The sequence below is a fragment of the Ornithorhynchus anatinus genome, chromosome 2, assembly GCF_004115215.2.
Source record: "Ornithorhynchus anatinus isolate Pmale09 chromosome 2, mOrnAna1.pri.v4, whole genome shotgun sequence".
Classification (NCBI taxonomy): domain Eukaryota; kingdom Metazoa; phylum Chordata; class Mammalia; order Monotremata; family Ornithorhynchidae; genus Ornithorhynchus; species Ornithorhynchus anatinus.
In genome coordinates this window covers 2,409,540-2,423,213 of record NC_041729.1, presented here as the reverse complement: position 1 = coordinate 2,423,213, position 13,674 = coordinate 2,409,540, and the positions used below count along the sequence as shown (strand labels likewise).

Below are 13,674 nucleotides of genomic sequence, written 5' to 3'. Positions count from 1 at the left end.
TGGGATTCGAACTCATGAGCCCTGACTCCAAAGCCCATGCTCTTTCCACTGAGCCACGCTGACATGACTTGCCTAAGGTCACACAGCAGACAAGTGGCATAGCCTGGACTGGAACACATGATCTTCTGACTCCCAGGCTCGTATTCTCTCCACTACACCATGCTACTTCCCCAGGGTCAAATCGCGGGCTAGGGGAGCAGCTGGGATTAGAACCCAGATCTCCTGACTCTCAATCCTATGCTCTTTCCACTAGGCAAGACTGCTTCTCAAGCTTGCTTTGCTGGACATACTAAAGCCGAGGACAGCAGAGGAGTGTGGGTTGGGAGCGGGGGACTGAAAGGGGGAGGCAAGGGTCAGCCATTATTAATTTATTTATCTATATTAGTGTCTGTCTCCCTCTCTAGACTCTAAACTCATTGTGATCAGAGACCGTGTCTGTTTATTGTACTGTAGTACTCTCCCAAGCGCTTAGTACCGTGTTCTGCAAACAGTAAGCACTCACTAAATACAACAGACTGACTGACTGCCGGAGCAGTTGAAGCTGACGTCTAAAGAGTTGAAAAACTTATCAATAAACCAGTTATTTGTTGTTCTGGCCGACCCAAACTGGCTCGCTGAGTTACGGGAGAAGTAGCCCAACAGGTTTGGCGGAGAGGAACGGGGAGGGAGGGAGGCCTAGAGGCAGGTGTGGCCCATTAGGACAGCCGTGGGGCAGAAGCGGGGCAAGGAAGGCCTGAGGAAGGGGCAGTCGGCAGGTCAACTTGTCTGGGAGTGAAGAGCACAGCCCTGGGGCACTGTGGGAAAGGCTGGCGGTTCTGTAAATGGGCTTGGGGGAGGGAACGAAGGGCAACGAGGTCGGAGAAGCCGGGCCATAAAGGTGGAGTACGGGGTAGTAATAATTAGGGTATTTGTTAGGCGCTTACCGTGTGCAAAGCATCATACTAAATGCTGATATGGCCAAAGAGCTCAGTGGGAATCAGCCATGGATCTGAGCAGGCCAGAGACTGGACCAGAGTGGTTCTTGACCAAAACAATTCTTGTTCATTCAGTCGTAGTACTTATTGAGTGCTTACGGTGTGCAAAGCGCTGTACTTAGCCCGTGAGAGGGTACATTACAACAAGAAACAGACACATTCCCTGCCCACAATGTGTTGCCTGGGGACGACTGATAGGAAGGCTGGGGTGGGGTGAGGGGAGGCTGAGGAGGCAGGGAGGCTGAAGGAGCAATCCGGGCGCAACGTGGAGAGGAGCGGCTTCAGGCTAGAGTGGAGGCTATGAATCCAGAGAAGAAGAGGGGACAGAACTGAGAACGATTAGGGGGAGAGAGTAGTGTGGCCTAGTGGAAAGAGCCCGGGCCCGGAAGTCCGAGGACCTGAGTTCTAACCCTGGTTACACTACTTGCCGGTTGTGTGACCTTGGACAAGTCACTTCACTTTTCTGGGCTTCATTTACTTCATCTGTAAAATGGAGATTAAGACTGTGAGCTCTAGGTGGGACAGGGACTAGGTCCAAGCGTGGCTCAGTGGAAAGAACACGGGCTTGGGAGTCAGAGGTTGTGGGTTAGAAATCCCAGCTCTGCCACTTGTCAGCTGTGTGACTGTGGGCAAGTCACTTAACTTCTCTGTGCCTCAGTTACCTCATCTGTAAAATGGGGATTAAGACTGTGAGCCCCACTTGGGACATCCTGATTCCCCTGTGTCTACCCCAGCGCTTAGAACAGTGCTCTGCACCTAGTAAGCGCTTAACAAATACCAACATTATTTATTATTACTTATCTCGTATCTACCCCAACACTTAATACAGTGCTTAGCATGTAGTCAGTGCTTGATAGAGATCATAAACAAAGAGCAACAGGATTTCATGGGAGTATGAGGTCCTTGAGGGCGGACAATCTGTCGCTTGCTTTGGATTTCCCAGGTATTAAACCCCTACTACTACTGCACCCACCTCTCAGGGTCGCACCTGGAAAGTTTCCAATACTCTTCCAGAATTGACTACGGGAGGGAGAGTCAAGCAGAGGCCAATCCATTCCATTCCTAGCTTGGGCAGTGGCTAGCGAGAGGAAGACCATCTGCTACAAGACAAAACTCACCCGTGCTGGGCATCAGTAGCACAGGAGTGAGTAGAGAGCAGAGAACTGCGTGGAGGGAAGCAATGGTAAACACTTCCATATTTTTACCAAGAAAACTCTCCGGATTCACTACCAGAACGACTGCAGATGGAAGTGGGGTGTTCTGGAAGAGATATGTCCGTGGTGTCGCTATGGGTCGGACATGACTCGATGGCATAAGACAAAAACAACTACTGCACCACTACAGTTTCTACTAACACTATCACCACCAGTGGAAAGACTACAGGCCTGGAGTCAGGAGAACTGAGTTCTAATCCCAGTTCCGCCATTTGCAAGCTGGGTGACCTTGAGCAAGTCACTTAACTTCTTGGGGCCTCAGTTTCCTCATCTGTAAAATGGGGATTCAATACCTGTCCTCCCTCCCCCTCAGACTGTAAGCCTCTTGTGAGTCAGGGACTGTGTCCGACCCGATTATCTCGTATCTTCCCCAGAGCTTGACAAAATAAACATTTAACAAATGCCATTAGTAATACCATTAGAGAAGCAGCATGGCTTAGTGGAAAGAACATGGGCTTGGGAGTCAGAGGACGTGGGTTCTAATCTAGCAAGTTCTAATCTCTGCCACTCGTCTTTTCTGTGACCTTGGGCAAGCCACTTAACTTCTCCGAGCCTCAGTTACTGCATCTGTAAATTGGGGATTTAGACTGTGAGCCCCGCGTGGGACAACCTGATTACCTTATATCTACCCCATTGCTTAGAACAGTGCTTGGCACATAGTAAGTGCTTAACAAATACCATAATTGTTATTATTATTATTACTACTTTACTACTGCTATTACTACTCTTGCTACTTCGACTAATTTTGCTACTAGTACTAAGACTGTAAGCTCTTTGCAGACAGGGAATGTGCTTGTTCATTGTTGTATTATACTCTCCCAAGCATTTAATACAGTGCTCTGTACAAAGTAAGTGCTCAATAAATACAATCAAATGAATAATACTAATGTGGCTATTACTACAAGTCGTGGAGAAGGACGTAGAGAGTGAGAGGAATCATAATAATAATAATAATGTTGGTATTTGTTAAGCGCTTACTATGTGCCAAGCACTGTTCTAAGCGCTGGGGTAAACACAGGGGAATCAGGTTGTCCCACGTGGGGCTCACGGTCTCAATCCCCACTTTACAGATGAGGTAACTGAGGCCCAGAGAAGTGAAGTGACTTGCCCATAGTCACACAGCTGACAAGTGGCAGAGCTGGGATTCGAACTCATGACCTCTGACTCCCAAGCCCGGGCTCTTTCCACTGAGCCACGCTGCTTCTCCAAAGAGAATCCAAAGAGAATCAAAGAGAATCAAACCCTCTGACTATAAGTCCTGCAGGCGAAAGGTTAGAAAGGAGGAAAAATAAAAAGAATAAGAAGATAAGAATACTAAGACTAATAAGAAAAAGAATGGATCATCACCTCCAGAGAAAAGACAGGGGAACCAATTGACTCCACCTCTATGGCAAAGCCTGCGAATTCTCAGATCTTGCTAGCTAAGGAAAAAGTCCTTTGTTATTTAAAGGGAACTGGAAAATTCCAGATCTCTTCCCCAAAGTAGCCGCCTCATGACAAGTTGGAAGAAACTCCAAGATAACATTAACACGCACTTAATTACGAAACTAGCTTCTCTCCACTGGTCATCATATGCTGTACGTATTTGGAATAAGACAGGTAAATAGTAATCAAAGGAGAGGGAGAGGCGATTAAAGTGACAGGAACATAGACGAATTGCTAAATACGGAGATGGGATGAATCTCTAATGAACCGATTCCGGGAGCAGATATTATAAACTCACCAATCGGGAGAGAAATGTCAATGTGGCTTTTTCTGGCACCCACCCAGATTTCAGGTGAAAGGTATTCTTAGATCTTTCTCCCACCTACCATTCCAGACTGCGCTGGGTTTAGAGGAGGAGCTGAGGAGAACTCTTGGTTAATAATCGTGGTATTTCTTAAAACCTTCTTCTGAGCCAAGCCCTGTACTGTGCGTTGGAGTAGATGCAAGATCATCAGGTTAGACAGAGTCCCTGTCCCCACGGGGCTCACAACCTAAGCAGAGGAGCAGCACGATGTAGTGGAGAGAGCACGGGCCTAGGAGTCGAAGGTCATGGGTCATAATCCGAGCTCCGCCACTTATCTGCTGGGTGGCCTTGAGCAAGTCACTTCACTTCTCTGTGCCTTAGCTATCTCATCTGTAAAATGGGGATTAAGATGGTGAACCCCATGTGGGGCAGGGACTGTGTCCAACCTGATTATGTTGGATCTGCCCCAGCACTTAGAATGGTGCTTGACACTCAGTAAGCACTTAACAAATACCATAATTATTATTATTAAGTAAGAGGGAGAGCACATATCGAATACTCATTTCATAGATGGTGAAACTGAGGCCCAGAGAAGTGACGTCACTTGCCCGACGTCACACAGTCAAGCGGCAGAGCCGGGATTAAAACCCAATTTTTCTGACTCCCAAAGCCTGTGCTCTTTCTGCTGGGATGCATTGGTGATTGCCTTTATTTAGTGTTTTCTGCGTGTGCTCGACACCACGCTAAGCACTAGGCAAGAACTCAGGTCTTCTTGCTGCCCTCTCCTTACAGAATAAAATACGTCCTTTTAGCACCGAGAGGCAGTAAGTGCTTTCAGCTCCATTTTACTGCTGGGTCAACAGTGATGTTTGGTAACCTGTCCAGAGAATCTTAATCACTTAAGTGCTTCAGTGCTTAGTATAGTGCCTGGCACATTGTAAGTGCTTAACAAATACTATAAAATAAAAATCAATCAATTTTAATCAATCATATCTAATGAATGCTTACTTTGTCCATAGCACTGTACTAAGTGCTTGGGAGACTGTGATATAACAGAGTTGGTAGGTGTGTTTCTTTCGCAAAAGGAGCTTTCAGACCAGAGAGGGATTCTGCTGGGGCTTTTACCTCATCTGTAAAGTGGGGACTAAGACTGTGAGGCCCACGTGTTCCGTCTCTGACCTGAATCACTCCCCTCCCCATATCTGGCAATTTCTCTCCCCACCTTCAAAGCATTATTGAAGGTCCATCTCCTCCAAGGGGCCCTCCCTAAGCCCTTCTTTCCTCTTCTCCCACTCTTTTCTGCGTCATCTTGACTTGCTCCCTATATTTCCTTTCCCAGACCCACAGCACTTAAATACATATCTATAATTTTATTTATTTACATTAGTGTCTGTCTCCCCTAGACTGTAAGCTTGCTATGGGCAAGGAATGTGTCTATTCTACTGTGCTATTGTGCTACTGTCCTCTCCCAAGAGCTTAGCACAGTGCTCTGCTAAGCAATAAATACAATTAATTGACTCAGTTCCTTGGACTGTGTCCAATCTGACTAGCTTGTATCTACTCCAGCACTTACTACAGTGCCTGGCACATAGTAAGCACTAAATGAATACCATTAAAAAAAATAGTAAGCCCAGTGGATCCTGGCCCATAGACCTGTAATGGAGTCATCTGATAAGAATAGTCTTTTCTGCAATGTTTATTTTCCATTTGACTTTTTTTCCACTTGTCTAATTATTTGTCTCCCCCTCTCCCTCTCTCTGTCTCTATATGCATGCATCTCTCCCTCCCCCTCCCTCTCCTATACCCTGTGCCTAAAAGAAAGGTTTAATGACACTTTAGATTAAGAAGTATTTCATGCCTTTTATCCTGCAACTCAGGGAAGAGGCTGTTGATTTTGGACAGAGAAATAAAGAGACTCTTTCTAAAGACAAATTCCAGAGCCCCTTGCTTTATCACTGGAGAGAGACTTCTGAGCAAAATAGAGTAAAAAAAAAAAGAAACATTAGACGTTTTATGTGGCTTTACTTCTCTGCAGTGACCAAGTTTCCTCAAATGTTGCAGCGTTAGTTGAAATCGGAGGATTTTCCAGCACCAAGACAGAGAGTTTTTAAAAAAGTCCAGATAGTGAAAGGGAAGGCAGTATCTGTGAGTAATTAATATTCACGTGTAACACCTCATTCTCCCACATATCTCAGGGTCATTAAAAGCCCTGCCTGTCAGGACTCGAACTAAAGTTAAGGTGGAAAAAAAAAGCCAAAAATACATTTTTCCTGAGGCGGAATTCTGCAGAGTGCTCTATTCTGGTTTCTTTTTCTTGCTGTCTCTTGGCTTTGCTCTCTGGCTTTGAATCTCTCTTGGCTCCTGGATCCCTTTCATTCTGCTGCCCTTTATCCCATTTCTACCGCCATGGCTCAGCTCCCACCCTCTCCTCTCCACCCACTTCGGGTCCTGGATGGCAGCAAGGAGAAGGCTCATTCCCAAATCAACTGGAAAGTTCTGACGGGAGTTGAAGAATTCACACCAAAATTTTCCTCTACTAGGTGGTGATTTAAAAGGCAAACTGCCCCTCTCCTTCATCCTCCTTCTAATCCCTCCTAATTAATCATTCGCTCTGTGCAGAGCACTGCACTTAATGCTTGGTAGAGTGCAATGGAGTTAGTAATAGGAATAATAATAATAACGAATAATTGTGGTATTTGTTAAGTATTTATAATGTGCCAAGAACTGTACTAAGCGCGGGGTAGATACAAGATAATTAAATCCCATGTGGGGCTCACGGTCTAATTAGGAGGGAGAACAGGTATTGAATCCCCATTTTGCCGATGAGGGAACTGAGGTACATAAGTTACCCTGAATCTACCCCAGCATTTAGAGCAGTGCCTGGCACATAGTAAGGGCTTAACAAATACAATAATTGTTATTATTATTATTATTAACTGATGTGATCTTGGCCCTCAAGGAGCAAACAGTCTATTGTGTGTAGAGCACTGTACTGAGTGCTTGGGAGAATTTAATACAATAGACTTGGCAGGGACAATCCCACCCCCACCGACATCCCTCACCTATCTGTCTTTTCTCCCAGCAACCTTTATGATACAAAACCTTCTCCTTTATAGTTACAGTAACATTTCACTAATTTGGATAAAGGGGGCAGAGGGTAGACCAGTTTGAGTCGGTGAAAAAGCCTGAATTGAGAAGCAGAATGGACAGGGAGTTAGAAAGACTTGGATTCTAATTCTAGCTCCTCCTCTTGCCTGCCTTGTGACCTTTGGTGAGTCACTTAACTTCTCTGTGCCTCAGTTTCCTTATCTGTACGAAAGAATTTCACTACCTGACTTCCTTCTCCCCTTAGACTGTCTCACTGAGGGGGAACCGGGCCTGAGTCCAATCTGCTTGTATTTATCCACCCCCAGGTTGACTTAAATTAGCATTGCTTAGGTTTTGTTTGCTTGTTGATTTGTTTTTTTGCCTCTCTCCTTATTTCACATCAAAGAAGCAGCTTGGCTCTGTGGAAAGAGCATGAAGCTGGGAGTCAGAGGACCTACTAATAGTAACTGCGGTATCTGTTAAGTGCTTACTGTGTGCTGGGCACTGAACTAAGGGCTGGGGTGGATCCAAGCAAATCAGACTGGACACAGTCCCTGTCCCACGTGGGACTCCCAGTCTCAACCCCTATTTTACAGATGAGGTAACTGAGGCCCAGAGAAGTGAAATGACTTGCCCAAGGTCACACAGCAGAGAAGTGGCAGAACTGGGATTAGAACCCATGATCTTCTGACTTCCAGTCCCATGTTCTATCTACTATGCCATTCTGTTTCTCAGTCAGTACTCTAGTACTGTCTCTGGTACAAGGCTCTGCACACAGTAAGTGCTCAAAAAATACCACTGATTTATTGATCAAGGCCTTAAAGAGGTCAGTGCTGAGCTGATGCTGAGACTTACTGCTTTTTTTTACTTGGGAAAGCTTGCGACATTGCCCATCCCTGCTGTGTGACCTTAGACAAGTCACTTTAATTCTCTGCGCCTCATCTTTAAAATGGGGATTCACTAACCAGTCTCCCTCTCCCTAGGACTGTGAGTCTTGCATGAGACAGAGGTTGTTCATTCATTCAATCTTATTTATTGAGCGCTTACTGGGTGCAAAGCACTGTACTAAGCACTTGGAATGTACAATTCGGCAACAGATCGAGACAATCCCTGCCCAACAACGGGCTCACAGTCTTGTCCAACCTGATTGAATTGTATCAGTTCCAACTCTTAGCACAGTGCTTGGCATTTAGTAACAAATAGGCCAATAATTAGTATCATTTATCATCTCGTTGTGGGCAGGGATTGTAGCTCTTTATTGGTGTATTGTAATTTCCCAAGCACTTAGTACAGTGCTCAGCACATGGTAAGCGCTTAATAAATACAACTGAATGAATTTGGAGGAGAGAGGATTCATCCACATGGAAGCAGTTCTTTCCTAGTGGAGAGAGTACAGGCCCGGGATTCATAAGGTCCTAATCCCGGCCCCACCACTTGTCTGCTGTGTGACCTTGGGAAAGTCACTTCAGTTCTCAGTGTCTCAAATACATCATCTGTAAAATGGGGATTAAGACTGTGAGCCTGATGTGGGACAGAGACTGTGTCCAACCTGATTTGCTTGTATGCTCTCTTAGCACTTAGTATAGTGCCTGGCACATAGTAAGTGCTTAACAAATATCAACAAAGTTAATAAAGTTATTATTATTATTAATAAACTTTGAGCTCCATAAAGGACCTCATTATCTTGTATCCACCCCAGCACTTAATACAGTGCTTGGCACATAGTAAGCACTTAACAAATGTTATTATTATTATTATTTTTGTTTTTGTTATGCTCCAAATGGACTACAGTAAGGAGAAGCAGCGTGGTTTAGTGGAAAGAGCATAGGCTTGGGAGTCAGGGGTCGTGGGTTCTAATCCTGGCTCCTCCACTTCTCTGCTGTGTGACCTTGGATAAGCCACTTAACTTCTCTGTGCCTCAGTTACCTCATCAGTAAAATGGGGTTTAAGACTGTGAGCCCCACGTGAGACAACCTGATTGCCCTGTATCTACCCCAGCGCTTAGAACAGTGCTTGGCAAATAGTAAGTGCTTAACAAATACTATAATTATTATTACCACAAAGGTATCATCCCTCTGGTCTGTGAATTCGTTGTGGGCAGGGAATGTGATGGTTTAGTGTAGCATTGTACTTTCCCAAGCGCTTAGTGCAGTGTTCTGCACACAGTAAGCGTTTAATAAATACAATTGATTCAATGAACAAATGAATCTCCCCAAACCCTCCTATGGCTGAACTAATTCTCTTCCCCTCTTCAAAACCCTACTGAGAGCTCACCTCCTCCAAGAGGCCTTCCCAGACTGAGCTCCCCCTTTTCCCTCTGCTCGTCCTCTAGCCCCCCTTCACCTCCCCTCAGCTAAGCCCTCTTCCCCCCCACCCTTTCCCTTTGCTCCTCCCCCTCTCCCTTCCCCTCCCCTCAGCACTGTACTCGTCCGCTCAACTGTATATATTTTCATTACCCTATTTATTTTGTTAATGAGATGTACATCACCTTGGTTCTATTTATTTGCTATTGTCTTAATGAGATGTTCATCCCCTTGATTCTTTTATTGCTATTGTTTTTGTCTGTCTCCCCCGATTAGACTGTAAGCCTGTCAGAGGGCAGGGACTGTCTCTATCTGTTACCGATTTGTACATTCTGCACATAGTAAGCGCTCAATAAATATGAATGAATGAATGAATGAATGAATGAATGAATGAATGGCACTTACTAGCTCTGACCACTGGAGGGCAGTAACACGATGCCTATTTCCAAGCCAAAGACCCTTTGCACTGCGGAGGTCTCTAGATTTACAGCTGGGAAGTGGAATTTTCCCCATCTTCCCCCATCCAAATCCCTCCCGAGGGATGGGATGATTGGAAGCATTGAAGAAATCCCTTGGGCCCAAGAGTTCCTGCCCGCCCCTGGGATGGAGAATTCATCTGGAGCCTGTGGGATCTGTTGGAAAAACCAAATCTGGGCACTTCTAGCCGGTTGTTTCTGAGGGGGAAAACTTCCAAAATATAATAATAATAATAATGTTGGCATTTGTTAAACGCTTACTATGTGCCGAGCACTGACTTTCCACATGTCTCAGGGGTCCTGGCTAGCATGGAGTAGTGGTAAAAGCCCAGACTGGGAGGCAGAGGACGTGGGTAATAATAATAATAGTAATAATTTTGGTATTTGCTAAAGCACTTACTCTGTGCCAGGCAATGTACAAAGTGCTGGGGTGGATACAAGCTAACAAGCTTGTATAGTATCAATCCCTATTTTACACATGAGATCCCTGAGGCCCAGAGAAGTGAAGTGACTTGCCCAAGGTCACCCAGTAGAGAAGTGGCAGAGCCAGAATTAGAACCCATTACCTTCTGACTCCCAGGCCCGTGTCTATCCACTACATCATGCTGCTTAATAATAACATCACTAGTAATATTTATTAAGCACTTACTCCGTGTTAAGCACTGTACTAGATCCTGGGGTAGATACAAGATAATCGGGTCCCTCATCTCTGTCTCCCCCACTAGATTGTAAACTCATTATGGGCAGGGAAAGAGTCTGCTAATTCTGTTCATTGTGGTATTAATTGTGGTATTTGTTAAGCACTTACTCTGTGCCAGACACTCTACTAAGCGCTGGGTGGGTACAAGCAAATCGGGTGGGCCACAGTCCCTGTCCCATGTGGGACTCACAGTTTCACTCCCAATTATACAGATGAACTAACTGAGGCCTAGAGCAGTAAAGTGACTTGCCCAAGGTCACACAGCAGACAAGTGGCAGAGTAGGGATTAAAACCCACAACCTTCTGACTCCCAGACCTGTGCTATATGTGTCAAACACTATATTACACACTGGGATAGATAAAAAATAATCAAGTTCCACATATCTGTCTTCCCCTCTAGACTGTAAACTCATTATGGGCAGGGAACTTGTCTGCTAATTCTGTTGTATTGTACTCTTCCAAGCTCTTAGAACAATGCTCTGCACATAGTAAGCGCTCAATAAATATGATTGATTGACTGATGGGTCTCACAGTCTAAGTAGGAGGGAGAACAGGGACTGGATCCCCATGCAGATAATTGTGGTACTTGTTAAGTGTTTACTGTGTGCCAGGTACTGTAGTAAGCACTGGGGTGAGTACAAGCAAACTGGGTTGGATACATTACCTGTCCCACATGGGGCTCCTAGTCTCAATCCCCATTTTACAGATGAGGGAACTGAGGCACAGAGAAGTAAAGTGACTTGCGCAAAGTCACCCAGCAAGTAAATGGAGGAGCTGGGATTAGAAACTATGACCTTCTGACTCCCGGGCCCGGACTCAATCCACTATCCCAGGCAGCTGAAATTACGAGGCACGAAGAAGTTAAGTGACTTGCCCCAAATCACCCAACAGGCAGGTGTTGGAACTGGAATTAGAACTCAGGTCCTCAATCCGTGCCCTTTCCACTAGGCAAATTTGCTTCTAGTCCCAGCTCCACCATTCACCTGCTGTGCAACCTTGGGCATATCACCGTGGCTCAGAGGAAAGAGCCCGGTCTTGGGAGTCAGAGGCCATGGGTTTGAATCCCGGCTCTGCCACTTGTCAGCTGTGTGACTGTGGGCAAGTCACTTCACTTCTCTGTGCCTCAGTTACCTCATCTATAAAATGGGAATTAACTGTGAGCCTCACGTGGGACAACCTGATGACCCTGTATCTCCCCCAGCGCTTAGAACAGTGCTCTGCAGATAGTAAGCGCTTAACAAATACCAACATTATTATTATTATTATTGTTATTATTAACTTTTCTGTGCCTCCCTTTCTTCATCAGTAAAATGGGGATTCAATACCTGTTCTCTCTCCCTGCTGTACTGTAAGTTCCATGTGGGAATTGGGTCCGACATCATTATCTTGTGTCTACCCCAGTGCTTAGTACAGTGATTTGCACGTAATAAGCAGTTAAAAAATATCACAATTAATAACTGATTTGAGCATCACCAGACATTTATTAGGCCTTCTTTACTGGCATCCCACAGGGCAAAGGGCAGGGTTCAATTCTGTCGACTCCGTCTTCGAAGAACAGCTAAAAATCCCAGAACCATCTAGGGAGAGAAGCAGGATGGCCTAGTGGAAAGAGCACAGAACTGGGAGTGAGAAGGTCATGGGTTCTAATCCCGGCTCTGCCACTTGTCTGCTGTGTGACCTTGGGCAAGTCACTTTACTTGTCTGGACCTCAGTTCCCTCATCTGTAAAATGGGGATTAAGACTGTGAGCCCCACGTGGGCAGGGAATGTTTCTGTTTATTGTTCTATTGAACTCTCCCAAGCACTTAGTACAGTGCTCTGCACGGAATAAGTGATCAGTAAATACTACTGACTCACTGACAGTGTCTACCAACTCTGTTATATTGTTACTTTATACTCTCCCAAGCGCTTAGTACTGTGTTCTGCATAAAGTAAGTGCTCAGTGAATACAATTATTATTATTATATGGTATTTGTTAAGTGCTTGCTATGTGCCAGGCTCTGTACCAAGCGCTGGGGTGGATACAAGCAACAAATCGGGTTCGACCCAATCCCTGTCCTGCATGGGGCTCACAGTCTTAATCCCTATTTTACAGATGAGGGAACCGAGGCACAGAGAAGTGAAGTGAGTTGCCCAAGGCCACACAGCATTTCAACCAAGGTGGATCTTCCAGGCTCTTGGAACTGGTGCCTCTCAGAAGGAAAATAAAAGTCATCATCTCAGCGGGCCAAGGGGGAAGGCTCAGAGAGATGCCAGAAGGTCTTTTGTGTCACCCTGACTTGCTCCCTTTGCTCTGCCCCCCTCCCCGCCCCATAGCGCTTATGTCCATATCTGTCATTTATTATTTCTATTCATGCTTTCCCTCTTCCCCCCTTCTAGACTATAAGCTCACCATGGGCAGGGGATGTGTCTGCTTATGGTTGTATTGTACCCTTCCAAGTGCTTAGTCCAGCGCTCTGCACACAGTAAGCACTCAATAAATACCATTGAACGAATGAATGAATGAACGAGGAAACTCCCAGCTGATGTTTTGAGCCCCCTCCCCCACACCTCGAGGGTCAGAAATCCCGGGACCCCTCGAGGGGTCGGTTTCCTGTGCTATGGAAGCAGATCGCTTGCTTATTTCAAAGAGGCCTGCTTGGTCTGGATTGTTGATTAGTGCATTCATTACTGGGGGGCGGGGGGTGGACGTGATTGAGGCAGGATCTCCTCACTCTCTCCTTAAAGTCAACCTCTGAAAGAAAAAAAAATATATAAAATGTGGTATTTGTTAAGCCCTTACTGTGTGCCAGGCCCCGCACTAAGCACTGCGGTGGATACAAGCAAATCGGGTTGAACACGGTCAACTCTAAATCTGAGCGTTAAAGGTGACCGCTACCTGAGGGACACCCCACGTCTAAAGTTGCTACTTTAGAGCTCGCCACGGGTTTCTCCGGGCCCTCGGATAATCCATCACCCGGTTCCCCTCACGTCTGCACAGTCTCCAGCGATATCCCCGACCGGAGTCTGCCTGGGTTCGCCGCTCAGATTGGAAGGGGTCGGAGACGAGTTTAATTTAACAATGAGCTGCCCCTGGACTGTCAAAGGAAACGGCGTGTCAGCCACGTCAAAAATAGATACTGTTGTGCAGATATATGGAGGGAGAGGGGCACACATCCCATGCTATTCATTACCTGGATTGCCTTTAAATGT

The 13,674-nt window shown here is 45.8% G+C and overlaps 1 non-coding gene across 1 annotated transcript; it reads left to right on the top strand.

Moving 5' to 3' along the window:
• Positions 1-1,944: 1,944 nt before the first annotated feature.
• Positions 1,945-2,082, top strand: LOC114809746. Its single transcript, XR_003757524.1, has one exon. It is a non-coding gene; the product is annotated as a small nucleolar RNA SNORA7 (small nucleolar RNA).
• Positions 2,083-13,674: the final 11,592 nt, after the last annotated feature.